Consider the following 15,452-nt stretch of genomic DNA (forward strand, 5'->3'; position numbering starts at 1 on the left):
AGGCAGTGCTTCTGCCTTTAGGTGAGTCATCGTCTTCATTCCTAAATAATTCGTTATTCTCAACCAGGACTTTCCATACATTATTTTCTTTTAATTTAGTTTAAAAATTGCAGCACCTTCTAAATTTTTCATTCTAAGTAATGCCATAGACACATGGTCTTTCCCTAAACATACTTCTGGCCAACAAGTGATTCCACTTTTGTTATGAAATATTTTCATAAAACTTTTAATCTTGTATTTCACCCCCTTAGAGTGTGAACTTAGAGGGGGGGAAAGACACTTAAGCAGATTTAGCTTCAAAAATGCTTTTGTGGTGAAACATTTCCACAAAAACTTTCATTTTAGAGGTTGAATTTCCAAAAACTGAAACACATATCTTTTTATTTTGAACTGATGAGTCAAGTACAATTTTCATATTAAAAGCCCTTGGGGATCAAATTTCCAAAAATGCTGTAACTCGAATTTTTTATTTTTTACTGAGAAACCAAATACCAATTTTAGTTCTAGCTTAAACATATTTCCAAAAATCCTTTGGCCCTCTTATTTCACCCACTTAGGAGTGGAATTTCGAAAAATCACTTCTTTGACAATGCTTACAGTATAAGATAAACACCATTTCCAAATTTCAAGTTTCTATCCTTAGTGGTTTGGGCTGGGCAATGATGAGTCAGTGAATCAGTCAGGGCATTTTCTTTCATGTATAGAGATTATATTACTATGTGTCTTCTACAGGCCCACTAACAGCTTGTATCTCAATACTGATTGGCAGGATTAAAAATATAAAAAGCAAACAACTCTCTCTCTCTCTCTCTCTCTCTCTCTCTCTCTCTCTGTGTGTGTGTGTGTGTGTGTGTGTGTGTGTGTGTGTGTGTGTGTGATGTCATTCATGAACATCCTGTTTTCTTTCTAGGTTTGCATATTATTCTACAAATGCTTCCAGGCAATTCTCTGGATTTAGTATACTGAAAGTTCTATTTGTTAAGGGAGAAAGGTGTTACAGTGTTAAGATCATTAGATTCGGAATCATTATTGCAGCAATCAGTCCTCTGCTTTAAATGTTCGTGGTCCTCTAATGATTTTTAAATATTAATGTCTGCTTCATCTGCCCATTATTAGCATAGATGCAGGTGCTTTTATGTATTCTAATGTCATTTAAGTTGTCCTTTCTGATTTTGTTACTGTTATCTTGTAAGTTAGTTGTAATTATATAGCTTGTTTATTGCTATTTTAGTTAAAATTATTCCTGTTTCTCCCTTACAGGCTTATGCATCAGTATTACATTAAGACCTGTCATGAGAAAAGTTCACAAAGAAGAAGTGTCAATGTTGTGTTGGGAGTATTCATCAAAAATGAAAAGCTAGTACATAGTGCATATCAACTGCATTATAAAGACTGTCTCAAATTTGTATTCTAAAAGTTAGGTTGGTGAGTATAAGGGACGATAATGTGAGCTACATGCATACTTCTGCGAGTGAAAATTACACTAGTTTTGCTGAAGGCCTTGGACAACTGATTGATTCGTTTATTCCATGAAAGTACCTCAGTCATAAAGTAGAAGCAGCAGTTACTTGTTGCATTGTCTGCTGAGATTCATTTGCTTTCTGTAGCTGAAGAAATGTTGTTGGCTCATTTAAGATAAGAACTGAATGAAATAAACTGAAAGACTATTTGCTGTCATTGTTCTTTTCTTTATTTTTGCTACTTGTGTTATACAATTGTTCCTAGACAGCACATACACTACGTATTGTTAGTGAACCTTCCCCATTTGCTAATTTATGTAACAGATGTAATATACAGACAGTAATTTTTAAATAAGCATTTAAATTTGTCTCGGATGCTGTAATTATTTTTATATGATCTTAAAGCATTTGTGATTACTTTTTAAGATATATGCTAAATAAAAACTGGTGACAATTTCATATTTTCTTAAAATTTATTTCTGGCATTTGGAATTTGGTACTTCAAGGCTAGTTCCTGAGCTTATGTCGTGTCTAATTCATAATGGGTTGTCTGTTTTCACATTAATTGCAACCTGATACAATTACTCATATTAATAAACCTCTCCTAAATCACATTCCAAATGATAGTCAACACACATTACTTAATTTAACCATTCCAGTCATCTAGCGATATTTGTCTAAAGTGATGTACAATTGGTAATGTAATTGAGGCAAGGAAAAATGATAAAACTAATGGGCTTTCCTTTTTGAATAAGTAGACTCAAATGTGACGTTAAGGAAAAAGTATGTGCCTAATATTATAGCTATAATATAATTTTATCGATAAAAAAATCTACTAACCAAGCAGCAGCAATAGTACATATGTGAAAGTTAAGGAAATTTGCAAGCTTTCACAACCAGTTGCTCCTCCTTCCGCAGAAGGGTTGAAGGGGAAGGAAGAAAGAGTGCCGAGGTTTAGGAAAGGGGAAGAACTACAAAAAGGTCACCCAGAACCCCGGGGTCAGGGGAGATTTATTAAGATATATTTTAGTTGTAGTGTGGTTAACAGCCATGATAAATTTTGTGAATGATATCAATTTGACATGCTGACTACAACTCGGGTATGAGCACTTAATGGGTTATCAGAGTTGCCACAAGTTCTCGAAATCAGGGAATCAAGAAGAAAAAATCTCATTTTTGGTTTAACAGATGAAACGGTTTCTTTAGAAAGAAGCCACTCATCGTCACTGTCTGGGTGCAGCCGAGTGGCTGCTGGGTGTCATATGTCCACTCCCTATTCCATCCTTTGTACCAGTTCTCTGCTCCCTTCAGCTTGCTTGCTGCTAGCCAAGCAGCTGCCAACAAGAGCAGCAGGGAAGTTGTTTGTCTTTATCTCAGAGTATTTGCACAAGTAACTCATGGCATGGATTGATCACCACGGTCTCAGTTGAACAACACGCTGTGGGTGACTCATGACGATCTAGAAATACTTTGAAGACTGCTGACTAAAATATCTTCTTTGGCTTTGTTTCTGTTCAGGTACCCCCCACCCCGTCCAAAAAAAGAACCTTTTCTGTACAATGCTTTGTTTTCTATTCTTGCTGATGTGATGTAAAGTCACATTTGAAGTATACATCTGTAGATACATAAGCTCTCGTGGTCCAGTTGTGATAACTAGCCCAAGAACTAGCAAGTGTAGAATCTAGAGTACCTTGCAGAAAGTCTCTTCGCAGAATTGGATGAATGCTAAGGATTGTGGTAAAGTTTGGAAAACTTCTTGGTAAGCAAGAATTTTCGGATCTCTGCGCAAACTACAAGAGAAGTGAGATTAGAATCGATCACTCTTGAATAGATTTATTGGATGGTAATACCACCTGTTAGCATTTGTATAGCTTTCTTCAAAAGGTTCTCATTCTGAGTCATGGTCAAGCCTTCATAAAGTAAGATTTTTCCTCTAATAAAGAGTGTGTGATAATCAACCAAGATATCAAGTCATTGGCAGCCATACTTCAAGTATATGTTGGTTTGAAATCTGCTGGCGGTGTCTTCAAGATGATGACAATAGGAGAATAATTCTGAACTATAATTATGGTATATGAAAGCTATAAAGCACAAGCAGTGGTAAGAAGATGAAAAAGCTGAGAGAGCAAGTTAATGAACTAAAGTCAAAAAGTCTCAGATACTGGCTGAGAGAGCCACTGAACTGAGTGGAATTGAAGAAGGGATTGCTCACACACACAGAAGTTTTGACGGGTCTTCATTGATAGACTTTGATTGTTTGACAAAACACAGAATATTATTTGGCAGAGAAAATTTCACTATAATACCCCAGTACTGCCGTTCTTATTTTTCTTTGTGTTATACAAAATATCTGATGTGTTATCTCGCCTGGGAAGTTCATAAATCGTATATGTGAGAAGGAGCAAAAACTTGCTCATAATTCAAAGTTCAAGTTAACTAGTTAGTAAACACAGAAATCCCTTTGCTTAAAATGGCTTTTATTTTCACAGCTTACCTTGTGTACTTATCTTTCAGATCATAAACCCTATAAAGGAGAGAGAAACTTGCTGGTCATTCAAAATTTGAGTTGAAAACACACTCAGAAATACAGAAGTCTTAAATTTTGTTTCTCTTACCTGTTTATTTAGCCTTCAGATCTCAAAATTTATCTGGGAAAAAAGCTAAAACTGTCTGGAAATCAGGGTATTTAACCTTCGGAAACTTGGGAAAGAAAGCTAAAGCTTGCAAATCTCCACAAATGGTTGACATTATACTGCTGAAATAGCCTTTATTATTCCTAATTTGCACACAATTAATGAAAACAATCTGTAATGACCAACAATAAAAATGTGGAAACAGTACTAGAAAATAAGTACTTGCAGTTCATTATTATTAAGACTATTATATACAATATATTATATTGGCTTCGAAGTGTTATCCTCCACGGAAAACAAATTTCGTAACAGGAACATCATTTATTAGCTGGGATTAAGATTTACTTAACAAAGTTGAGGTAGTGTTACTTTGTAATTGCAAAAGATCATACACACTTGAAGATAGGTATACACTGAAGGCAGTTAAATGTCTTGATTGTTGCATTGATCCTTTTCTTAACTGCAATGAATGGTGTATCTTCTATATTAGAGCACCTCATCCAGTGCAGGAAACGTAGACTTGTTGTAGCCTTCAGTCTGAATACTTGTTAGATTCCACTCTCCATGCTAGTCTATCATGTGCAAGGTGCTCCAACTCTGCATAACTACTGCAACCTACATCCATTTCAACCTGCCTGCAGTATTCAAGTCTTGGTCTCTAAGAACTTTTAGTCCACACACTTCCATCACAACACTGCCAATTCCTCCTTTTGATCGAGTTGTGCAATAAATTTCTTTTTCTACAACTTGATTTAATATTTATTCTGTAGTTATTTGATCTACCCATGTACTCCACAGCATTCAACTTACCACTAAATTTCAAAAGCTTTCATTCTCTTCTCGTCTTCTTTGAACTGTGTATTGTTCTAGTTTCACTTCCTTCCATGGGTTCACAAAAGACTTACTAACACTTAAATTTATATTAAATGTTAAATTCCTCCTTTTCAGAAATCTTTTCTTGCTACTGCCACTCTCATAATTCCTTTAGCATTGCCTGAATTACTTTGACTACATCCTATTAGTGCTCTTCTTATTTTTGTTGATGTTTATCGTTTAACCTCTTTTCAAGACACTGTCTACATCCACAAGCATACTCAACAAGCCACATTATGGACACAGTGGAGGATATATTGTAGCACTACTAGCAACTCTCTTTCCTGTTCCCCTCACAACTGGAGAGTGAGAAAAATGACTGTCTATACACCTTCATACGAGCTGTAATTTCTCTTATCTTGTCTTTGTGGTCCTTGCACAAAATGAATGTTGACAACAATAGAATCATTCTGCAGGCAGCCACAAATGCCAGTTCTCTAAATTTTCTCAAAAATGTTTGGAAAGGAACATAGTCTTCCCTCCACGGGTTCCCATTTGAGTTCACAAAGCATCTTTGTAATACTCGCGTTGAACAGACCTACTGGTAACAAATCTAGCAGCACACTTCTGAATTGCTTCAATGCGTACCTTTAATCAGAGCTAGCTGTGAAGCTAAACAATCTAGCAGTACTCAAAAATGGGTCTCACTAATGTTCCCTGTGCAAACTCCTTTATAGATCAGCTACATTTCCTGGGAATTCTTCCAGTAAACCAAAGCTGACCATTTGCCTTCCTAAGTACTGATCTTACATGCTGGTTCCATCTTGTATTGTTTGTGCATCAACATGTAGAGTGAGCAGCCATCCATCACTCCACTATCCTTGTATCCTGCTACAGTCATTCAATAATACTACTTTCCCTTACACTAAAGTGTCATCAGCAAACAGCCGCAGATTACTGCTTTCCATATCCGTCAGATCATTTATTTAACAATGAAAATAATCAATTATTGATAATATAATATAAATGGACATATAAATAAAAAGATTAAAAAAATAAACTCACCAAGAGCTGCTTCATATGTAGATTCTTTTTATGAAATCATTTATTTATATAGAGAACAAGACCAATCCTATCACACTTCCCTGGAGCATTCCCTATGTCTGATAGACATTGTCATGCACGACAACATACTCAGTTTTATTACTTAAGAAGTCTTCAGGCCAGTCCCATATCTTAGGACATATTTGTGTACACTTGGACCTCAATTGACAGTCTGCAGTGTCAAGTGCTTTCCACATATCTAGGCATGTGGCATCTGCCTGTTGCCCTTCATCCGTCATTCACAGGATAACACACGAAAAAAGTGCAAGCTGAGTTTTGCGTGACTGGTGCTTTCTAAATTTTTTGGTGATTTGTGGACATAAGCTATTCTTTCTCAAGGAAATTTATCATATTCAAATTTAGAATATGATAAGAATTCTGAAATAAATTGGTATTGGGGTATTAGTATGTAATTTTGAAGGTGCTCTTTTATCCTTCATCACCTGCCCTTTTTTGCGGTCACATGGGGCTTTGCTCTGATCAAGAGATTCATGATAAATGCAAGCTAAGTAAGGGGCCATGCCAAAGAGTACTCTCCATAAAACTGAATTGGGATTCCACTCAGACCTTAAGACTTACTTGTTTTCAACTTTCAGTTGGTGCTCGATTCCAGGGATGTCAGTTTCTGCATCCTCCATATGGAAGTCTGTGCAATGTTTAAATGATACTATGTCTGTATGATCCTTCTGCATAAATGCACTCTTCTCCAGAGTGTGATTCGCAATCAGTTTCAACTTTGACCACGATTCCATGAAATTCAAACGAACGATGTCTGTTCACAAAGTAAAATGCTATCCATATCTTCAAGTGCTCTGGCAATGCCTTTGCCATCTTTTACAGAACTGCAATGTCATCATCAAACTTCAGCATTTTTATTTCTTCTCCCTGAACTTTAATTCCCTTTTAATTTCTCCTTGTTTTCCTTTACTGCTTGTTCTATGTATAGACTGAATAACATCAGAGATAGGCTACAACTACTGCAGCACTTATGTCCTACAACTCTTATAACTTCAGTGTGGTTTCTGTACAAGTGGTATGTATAACCTTTCATTCTCTGTATTTTGTAACTGCTTCCTTCAGAATTTCTAAGACTGTATTCCAGTCTAAGATAAGTTGCAGGGTCAGAATTGCCTCACATTCCTAAATTTCTCCAAAACCTAAATTGATCTCCTCTAAGGTCAGCTCCTACAATTGTTTTTCCCATTCTGTATGTAATTTATGTAAGTATATTGCAATCATTACTTATTAAACTGATAGTTCTGTAGTATTCACACCCGTTAGCACCTGTATTTCTTGGCATATGAATTATTGTAGTCTGAGGGTACTTTGTCTGTCTCATATATCATGCACATAAAGTGGAATAGTTTTTTTCGTGGCTGGCCCTCTCTAAGATCTCAATAATTCTGGGGGAACGTCATGTACTCCTGCAGCCTTGTTTCAACTTGGGTCATTCAGTGCTCTGTCAAATTGTTTTTGGAGTATGGCTTCTCCTATCTCTCATCGACATCTACGTCCTCTTCTCTTTCTATGATGTTGCCTTCAGGTGCATTTCCCTTGTACAGTCCTTCTATATACTCCTTCCACCTTTCAGCTCTCTCTTATTGCTTTGTGCTGGCTTGCCATCTGAGCTCTTCATACACATACAATTGCTTCTCTGTTTCCCAAAGGTGTCTCTTAATTTTCACATGGTGGCATCTGTCTTTCTCCTAGGCAAGAATGCTTCCACAGCCTTAGATCTGTTCTCCAACCATATGTGCGTAACCATTTCTCTCTCTGTCTCATTTTTTTAAATGTCTTTGTTCCTTTATTGCTTCAGTTGCTGCATTTTTGTAATTTCCTGTTTCATCAATTAAATTCAAAATCTTGTGTGTTATCCAAGGGTTTCTGCTGGGCCTTGTCTTGTTGCCTGTTTGATCCTCTGCTGCATTCACTGTTTATTCTCTCAAAGCTGCCCGTTTGTCTTCTGTTATATTTCTTTCTCCTTTTTCCATGAATCATTGCCTAGTAGTCCCTATGAAACTCTCGACAGCCTCTGGTTCTTTCAGTGTACCTAAGTCCCATCTCATTAATTTTCTAACAGTCTGTAATTTCTCCATTTTTATTCTGCAGTTCATAACCAATAAATTAAGAGTCTGAGTCCACAGCTGCCCCTGGAAATGTTTTGCCGTTTAAAATCTAGCTCATAAATGTATTTCTTGCCATTGTATAACTGATCTGACACTTTCATGTTTCTTACACAGCCTTTTTTCCTGTTTTTTAAACCACATGTTTGCCATAATTTAATTAAGTTCTGTAAAATATTCTACCAGGTGGCTTTTGCTTTCATTTATTTCGCCTAGTTCACATTTTCCTACTATATTTCCTTTCTATTATTGAATTCTACTCTCCCATTACAATTAAATTTTTGTCTCCCTTAACTATATGAATAATTAATTTTTTCTCATCATACGTTCTTTCAATCTTTTAATCAACTGCTGAGCTAGTTGACATGTAAATTTTTACTACTGTAGTCAGTGATCACTTTCTCTCTATCTTGGTTTCAATAATGTGTTAACTATGCTGTTCATAGCAGATTATTTCTATTTTCTTCTTCATTATTAGACCTACTCCTGCATTGCCCCTATTTGTGTTTGTAATTATAATCTTCTATGTTCTAAATCTTCTTAAACAATACATGTTTTATTAAATACAAATTATTCTCAAATAAATCACAGAAAGTAATATTTCCTGACTTCTGGGAATACACAAGACAGAGATGTCTGGAGATGGATACCTCTTGGTTCATACAGTCCTGTGGAAATTTGTTAAGGGACTTGCGCATTACTGCAGAAGAACACTCTTTATAGGTTCGAGTAGGAAGCACTTGAATATGAATCATGCTCTTGGTGTATCCATATACCATCAGTTTGTTCACTGAAAGCACAATGGTTGGTTGAGCAGAGCCTGAAAACAGTACTAAATTAGTCAGATAAGCAATCTGTGCGCCACCCAAATGTCATTGCTAGGTAACAACAAATTCCAAATCACAGTCCAGGAGGAAATCATGTAATGCGAGATCATCTTCAATAGATTCGCCAGTGAGGTCGCTACAAACTTCAACTGGATAACAAATAAAATAGTGTAGCAGTCTCTAACAGTCTTTGTATCTGCTCTGGGTCTTTTGTCACGTTACCTAGTGCTGGCATGTGTGTACTTCCATGCCACACGTAGCAATCGCGCCAGACATATGCACAATTGTATTGATTGATGCATCGATATTTCTTGTGGGATACAAGATGTCCCCCTTAGAATTGCCCGGGAAAGTGGTTGGGGTGCAACTTCAGATGCTGTCAATGGCAAAGGAGCCACTCCCAGGTCCAGCACTGGTAAGCCAGGAGGTGACAGTGATTTGGGCTTGTGACTTGCTGCTTTTTCCAGAGAAGGCTGTGGGCCTGACGTCAGACCTGGTGTAGACCGTGCGATGTCCTGTGTATTGGCCTGTTACAGTTCTGCAGGGGTGACAGACGATTGCTAGAGAACTAGGAATGCGGGGTGGCCACCTCCTGGGATGTCAACCAGGAATCGTACCCCATGTCTACTATGGTTGGTATTTGGTGTGGGTGAGGAAGGCTGCCCCAGCCAGTATGACTGATTCAGAGGCAGAGCTTGCCCTAAGAAGGTGGGGACAGAGCTGGTTCCAGTGATGGGAAAGGTTATCTAGTAATGTGGCTGCCGGGACCAGCTGGAAGCTTTGCGGAGCAGTACGAAGTCACATATCCAGCCAGACATATGTCTGAATGTGTACACTCTAATGTGGATGCCCACCTTAAAAGGTATGGTTGCAACTGATCTAACAAGGAACGATGACAATATCCATGCTAGAATTCTGCTGGGCTTTGATCGTGGATCGGTGGCTTCCAGTAAGTTGTCGAAAAGGAAATAGGTGCAGAATCAATAGACTTGGATGTTAATAATTTTTCCATCTGTGTCTTAAACATTCACACAGAATATTTGATGGCGCCATTAGAGGCATGAGAAATGGAGGTGCCATAATATGCTACACTGAAGTGTCAAAGAAACTGCTACAGGCATGCATATTCAAATACAGAGATATGTAAATGCAGAATACAATGCTGTGGTGTGCAATGTCGATATATAGACAAGTGTGTGGCGTGGTTGTTAGATCTATTACTGATGCTACAATGGCAGGTTATCAAGGTTTAAGTGATTTGAACACGGTGTTATAGTCGGCGCACGAGCGATGGGACACAGCGTCTTCGAGATAGTGATGAAGTAGACATTTTCCTGTATGACCATTTCACAAGTGTACAGTGAATATCAGGAATCCAGTAAAACATAAAATATCCGACATTGCTGCAGCTGGAAAAAGATTCTGCAAGAACGGGACCGACGACGACTAAAGAGAATCATTCAGTGTGACAGAAGTGCAACCCTTCCGCAAATTGCTGCAGATTTCAATGCTGGGCCATCAAGTGTAAGCCTGTGAACTATTGAATGAAGCTTCAGCGATATGGGCTTTTGGAGCTGAAGGTCCACTCATGTACCCTTGATGACTGCACGACACAAACGTTTACGCCTCAGCTGGACCCATCAACACTGACTATGGACTGTTGTTGACTGGGAACATGTTGCCTGGTCAGACGTGTCTCATTTCAAATTGTATCGAGCGGGTGGACGTGTACGGGAATGGAGACAACCTCATGAATCCATGGATCCTGCATGTCAGTAGGGCACTGTTCAAGCTGGTGGAGGCTCTGTAACTGTGTGGGGCGTGTGCAGTTGGAGTGATATGGGACCCCTGGTACGTCTAGATATGACTCTGACAGGTGACACATGGTTAAGCATTCTGACTGATCACCTGCATCCGTTCATGTCCATTGTACATTCTGGTGGACTTGGCCAGTTTCAGCAGGACTATGTGACACCCCACACTTCCAGAATTGCTACAAAGTTGCTCCAGGAACACACTTCTGAGTTTAAGCACTTCTGCTGGCCACCAAACTCCCAAGACAGGAGCATTATTGAGCATATCTGGGATGCCTTGCAACGTGCTGCTCAGAAGAAATGTTCACCCCCTTGTATTCTTACAGAGTTATGTACAGCCCTGCAGGATTCCTGGTCTCAGTTCCCTCCAGCACTACTTCAGACATTAGTCGAGTCCATGCCACATCGTGTTGCGGCACTTCTGCGTGCTTGCGGGAGCCCTACCCAATATTAGGCATGTGCACCAGTTTCTTTGGCTCCTCAGTGTTGATTCTGTTCTGGATGCAAAACTGTTCAAAACTACTAATTCTCAGTGAGCATAGTTTGTGGTCATCCATTACTAGAGAAGACAGTGGCTAGGGAACTTAGTTGTTTTCTCTGTCATGGTCTCTTACATTTTGATGACTTGTGGGAAATGAGAATATGCATTTGTTAAAATCAACCATGTGTCCCAATTGAACAGACCTGCAGAGTCTGCCTGCACCCAGATAGGCTGGGGGCTTTGCAGTTTGCTGCGACTGACATGCTTGGCCTCGTTGAGCCACATGTGCAGTATCCTTATTGACCAGTTACCAGTACAAATGGTGCCAGGCCAGATTTTTCTTTCTGCAAATGCCCCTGTGGAACTGATACAGGGGTCGCAATATCCCGAACAGCAGAACCTCTTTAATCATCATTCAACACTGACTGTTGTCTTAATTCTGTAATACGACATCTTTGAACAGATGAAGAGCATGCTTCGTGAAAAGAAACAGCACAATTCTGGGTAGGTCGCTGAAGGAAGGGCTGCAGCCAGCTGATTTGTACGAACTGACAATACGTCTACATCATCCGGGTAATTTTTGACATTTTGTGGAATGTTGGCAATAGCTTGTTCTAGAAGTTTCTTAAAGTTTGCTAGTGCCAAAGATAACCTCTTATATTGATAGAGGCCAAAAGGAGTATTTAATACCAGAATGGCTTGTACGTTGGGTCCGAAGGAGGTTGGGGGGGGGGGGGGGGGGGGAGCTTCTGAATACTCGATCTTAGAGAAATACTGACCCCCCCCTCCCCCCCAATGCCAAATCTGTAAATAGTTTATCAATGCGTGGAAGGGGGTATGAGTTCACAATTGACTGAGCATTGATCATATTTTTGAAGCCCCCGTAAAGACATAACACAGCACCTGGTTTTGTGAACTGTGTATTAAGGATGATGCCCATCTGCTATAAGGAATCAGGGACAGCTCTTTTAACTTTATAAGCAATGCAGTATTACCTGGTCTAGTATCGGAATTTCATGATGAGTGTAGGTTCACAGCATAGCTAATGCTGATTTTTAGGCTGTGGACCTTAAATCATAGTTATGTATGCTGATTAATAATCGAGACTGAGGCCCCAGTACCAAAAAGGCGCAACATGGGAAGACGCTGAACCATTGTTGACAGCATAAGGGTTTGTGGTACAGAGTTGGTCAGTACATGCATCAAGCTTGCTCATTACTCCTGAGCATGGCAGCTACTTGGGAGTGGGGCAGCGAGTAACTTGTGGCTCAAGCACAGGAGCTCACAAGTGAGGTGACTCGGTCATACTTGTAACAGAAGGGAAATAGGCCAAGTTGGTAATCGAAGGCCTGCAATGAAAATTGCACGCATAGCGTGTACACATTTGAGGAATTCATTATTTCATCTTCGTAATACTTTTCATTTTTGCATAGTATTTCGATTTTTGCATTATCATGCTCTCTTGTTTAGAAACATTGTAGAAGCAGGAAGTGGTCACACAATTTGTTGATTGAGCTTGTGCCAAGAAGTAAAGCTTCTCTCTACTACACTGAAGCTCGGTTTATGAAGTCATTTCATGGCTGTCTAATGGAAGAAATAACATTCTGTATACTTAAATAAAAATAGTGTTAAAGCTATTACAGTAATGAATGAACAGATGGAATAAGTTAATGAAGTAGATGTTGAATATCATGTAACGCAGTACATGACATCTTATTGGACAGATAAAAAATCTAGTTACCAAGTGGTGGCAGAACACACACATAAAAGGAGGTTACAATTAGGCAAGCTTTTGGAGCGAGTGGGTCCTTCTTCAGGCAGAAGGGTTGAAGGGGAAGGAAGAGGGGTGAAAAAAAAAAAAAAAAAAGGAACTGGAGAGGTCTAGGAATAGGGGTAGATTTTGGGAAAGTCACTCAGAACTGCTAAGTCTTCCGTGACTTGCGGTTCTGGGTGACTTTCCTGAAATCTCCCCCTTTTCTTAGACCTCTCCAGTCCTTTTCATTTACCCCTCTTCCTTTCCCTTCAACCCTCAAGAAGGAGCCACTGGCTTAGATAGCTTGACAATTACAACCGCCTTTTCTGTGTGTATCCTACCGCCGATTGGTGAGTAGATTTTTTTTTTTATCTAGCCAATTAAATTATTTTGTCAAAAATTGATTGTTTTCATTAGTACATTACATCTGTGTGTCTAGAACACAAAAATCTATTGATAACAGCAACTTCTGAATAAAAACCTGTATATTACAGGGGTTGTTCCAAATGTAATGCTTCCTATTTTTATTTATGGAAACTACAGGAGATACACAAATCACAACAGCACAGCTAAGTAGAGCAATATTTAAACTACAAAGTGTCATTTTTCCACATAGTCACCACCATTTGTTATGCACTTTTGCCAGCTGAGGCTAAGCTCTTCCTTACAGCTTTTACAACAGCATCTGAGTCTTGAAAATGCTTGCTGAGTGATTCATCTTTAAGAGACCCAAAAAGAAGGAAGTCTGAAGGCACTAAATCGGGACTGTATGGTGGATGTGGTAAGACAGTCCAGCGGAATTTTGCAATGAGTTGCCTGGTCGCAAAACTGCTATGGGGCCTGGCATTATAATGTTGCAGTTGACAGCTGATCATCTTCTCTAGCCCTACCCTGGAATTTAGATTTTTTCAGCTTAGTCGGTGTCATCTTGTAGCGTAATGAATTGACAATTTGTCCAGGCTCCGGGACATCCAAAAGAACCACAACCTGACTATCCCAGAAGACTCTGCACATCACTCTGCCTGCAGATGGGATGTGTCTTGACAGAGAATTTGCATGTCACCATTCCATGGACTCTCTTGAAGGATTCCGCTCATAGTGGTGACACCGTATCTCATGTCCAGTGACGATGCCATTCAGAAAATTGTCACCTTCAGCTTCATATTGGTCCAGCAGGTCCCGACAAATTTCCATTCAATGAATTGTTTGTTCTTCTGTAAGCATCTGCAGACCTATCTCGCACAGACTTTGTGATAACCAAGATGTTAAAACATTCTTTCAAAGCATTACAGTCAATATTCAGCTTTGCACACAACTCTCTGGTAGTTACTTGCCAATCAGCATGGATGAGTTGATAAAGACGCTCTTAGTTGCGAGGGATGACAGCTGTGCAGGGTCAGCCGGGCTGTGGCTTGTTAAGCACCCCCTTTCACCACCGTGAAAATGCTGTACCCGTTGCCTCACATTGCTCAAGTCTATTTAATTGTCTCCATACACCATTATCAAGCATTGATGGATTTCAGTCAGTGCAATTTCTTCAGTCATGAGGAATTCAGTCACACATACACTCCTCTGCTGGTGCCAACTACCACAGGACAACGGAATAAACTGCAAATGAAAGAGGAAGGTTCAAGCATTAGCAAAAGACAAATAACATGTGGCCTGGACATCCAAAGTCACCACAAAAAATAGGAGGGATTACTTTCGGAACAACATTCATACGTTACACAATTGGAGGCTATTTACACAGATTATTTGTATTCCATCTCATGTGATACAGTTGTCTTCATGAAATAATTTTCTTGTTTCTCTGATTGTTATGAATTACCAAAATGTCATTGACACTTTCTGGATCGATACAGCAGAGCTTTTTTGAATCATCAGTGTTCTAACCAATTTTATGCAGTCTGGCACAAATTTCTCTCCTGTCCCAGTTTCTTCCTCTCAGAGTAGCACTTGCTGTCTGCAAAGGTACAACACAGTTGTGGCCAAGATTAATCACAATTAATAAAAATGTCCCAGTGATCCATAAGGCAACAACAGCAGAGGCACAGATATCAGAGTGCGAGCAATACTGACTGTAATGACCACAATGTGATTGCCACTGCCCAAAGGAGTAACAAGTTGATCTTGGCACAAACAGAAATAACAGCCAAAAGAACCATTGATGCAAAAACCCACATGTGATACCCTTACTACCTGCCGTCCTGCCTGTTCTCACCTCACAACAGACTGCCACCCTATTTCAGAATCTCTGACCCAGTGATCATCTATGAAAAGTGCAAGGTAAATGTGCGCCACCTATCTTGGTGCCAACAAAATAAGGCAGCAGGAACACAGAGATAAAATAAACTGGAGCTGCCCCAATCAATCCCAAAACCCCCTCACCGTCCAAAGTGGGAACTAATTAGCCCACTTCACTTGACTGACATGAACCTTAAAAG

The 15,452-nt window shown here is 39.3% G+C and overlaps 1 protein-coding gene across 4 annotated transcripts in view; it reads left to right on the plus strand.

Annotated features, from left to right (window-relative positions):
* The window catches only part of LOC124802637, a 56,744-nt gene extending 54,825 nt beyond the window's left edge, over positions 1 to 1,919 (plus strand). For all 4 annotated transcript variants that reach the window (XM_047263538.1, XM_047263537.1, XM_047263536.1 and 1 more), the window contains exon 9: positions 1,261 to 1,919. The gene's annotated coding sequence lies outside the window, so the exon portion shown is untranslated. The remainder of the gene's footprint in view (positions 1 to 1,260) is intronic.
* Positions 1,920 to 15,452: the final 13,533 nt, after the last annotated feature.

The sequence above is a fragment of the Schistocerca piceifrons genome, chromosome 6, assembly GCF_021461385.2.
Source record: "Schistocerca piceifrons isolate TAMUIC-IGC-003096 chromosome 6, iqSchPice1.1, whole genome shotgun sequence".
NCBI classification, from domain to species: domain Eukaryota; kingdom Metazoa; phylum Arthropoda; class Insecta; order Orthoptera; family Acrididae; genus Schistocerca; species Schistocerca piceifrons.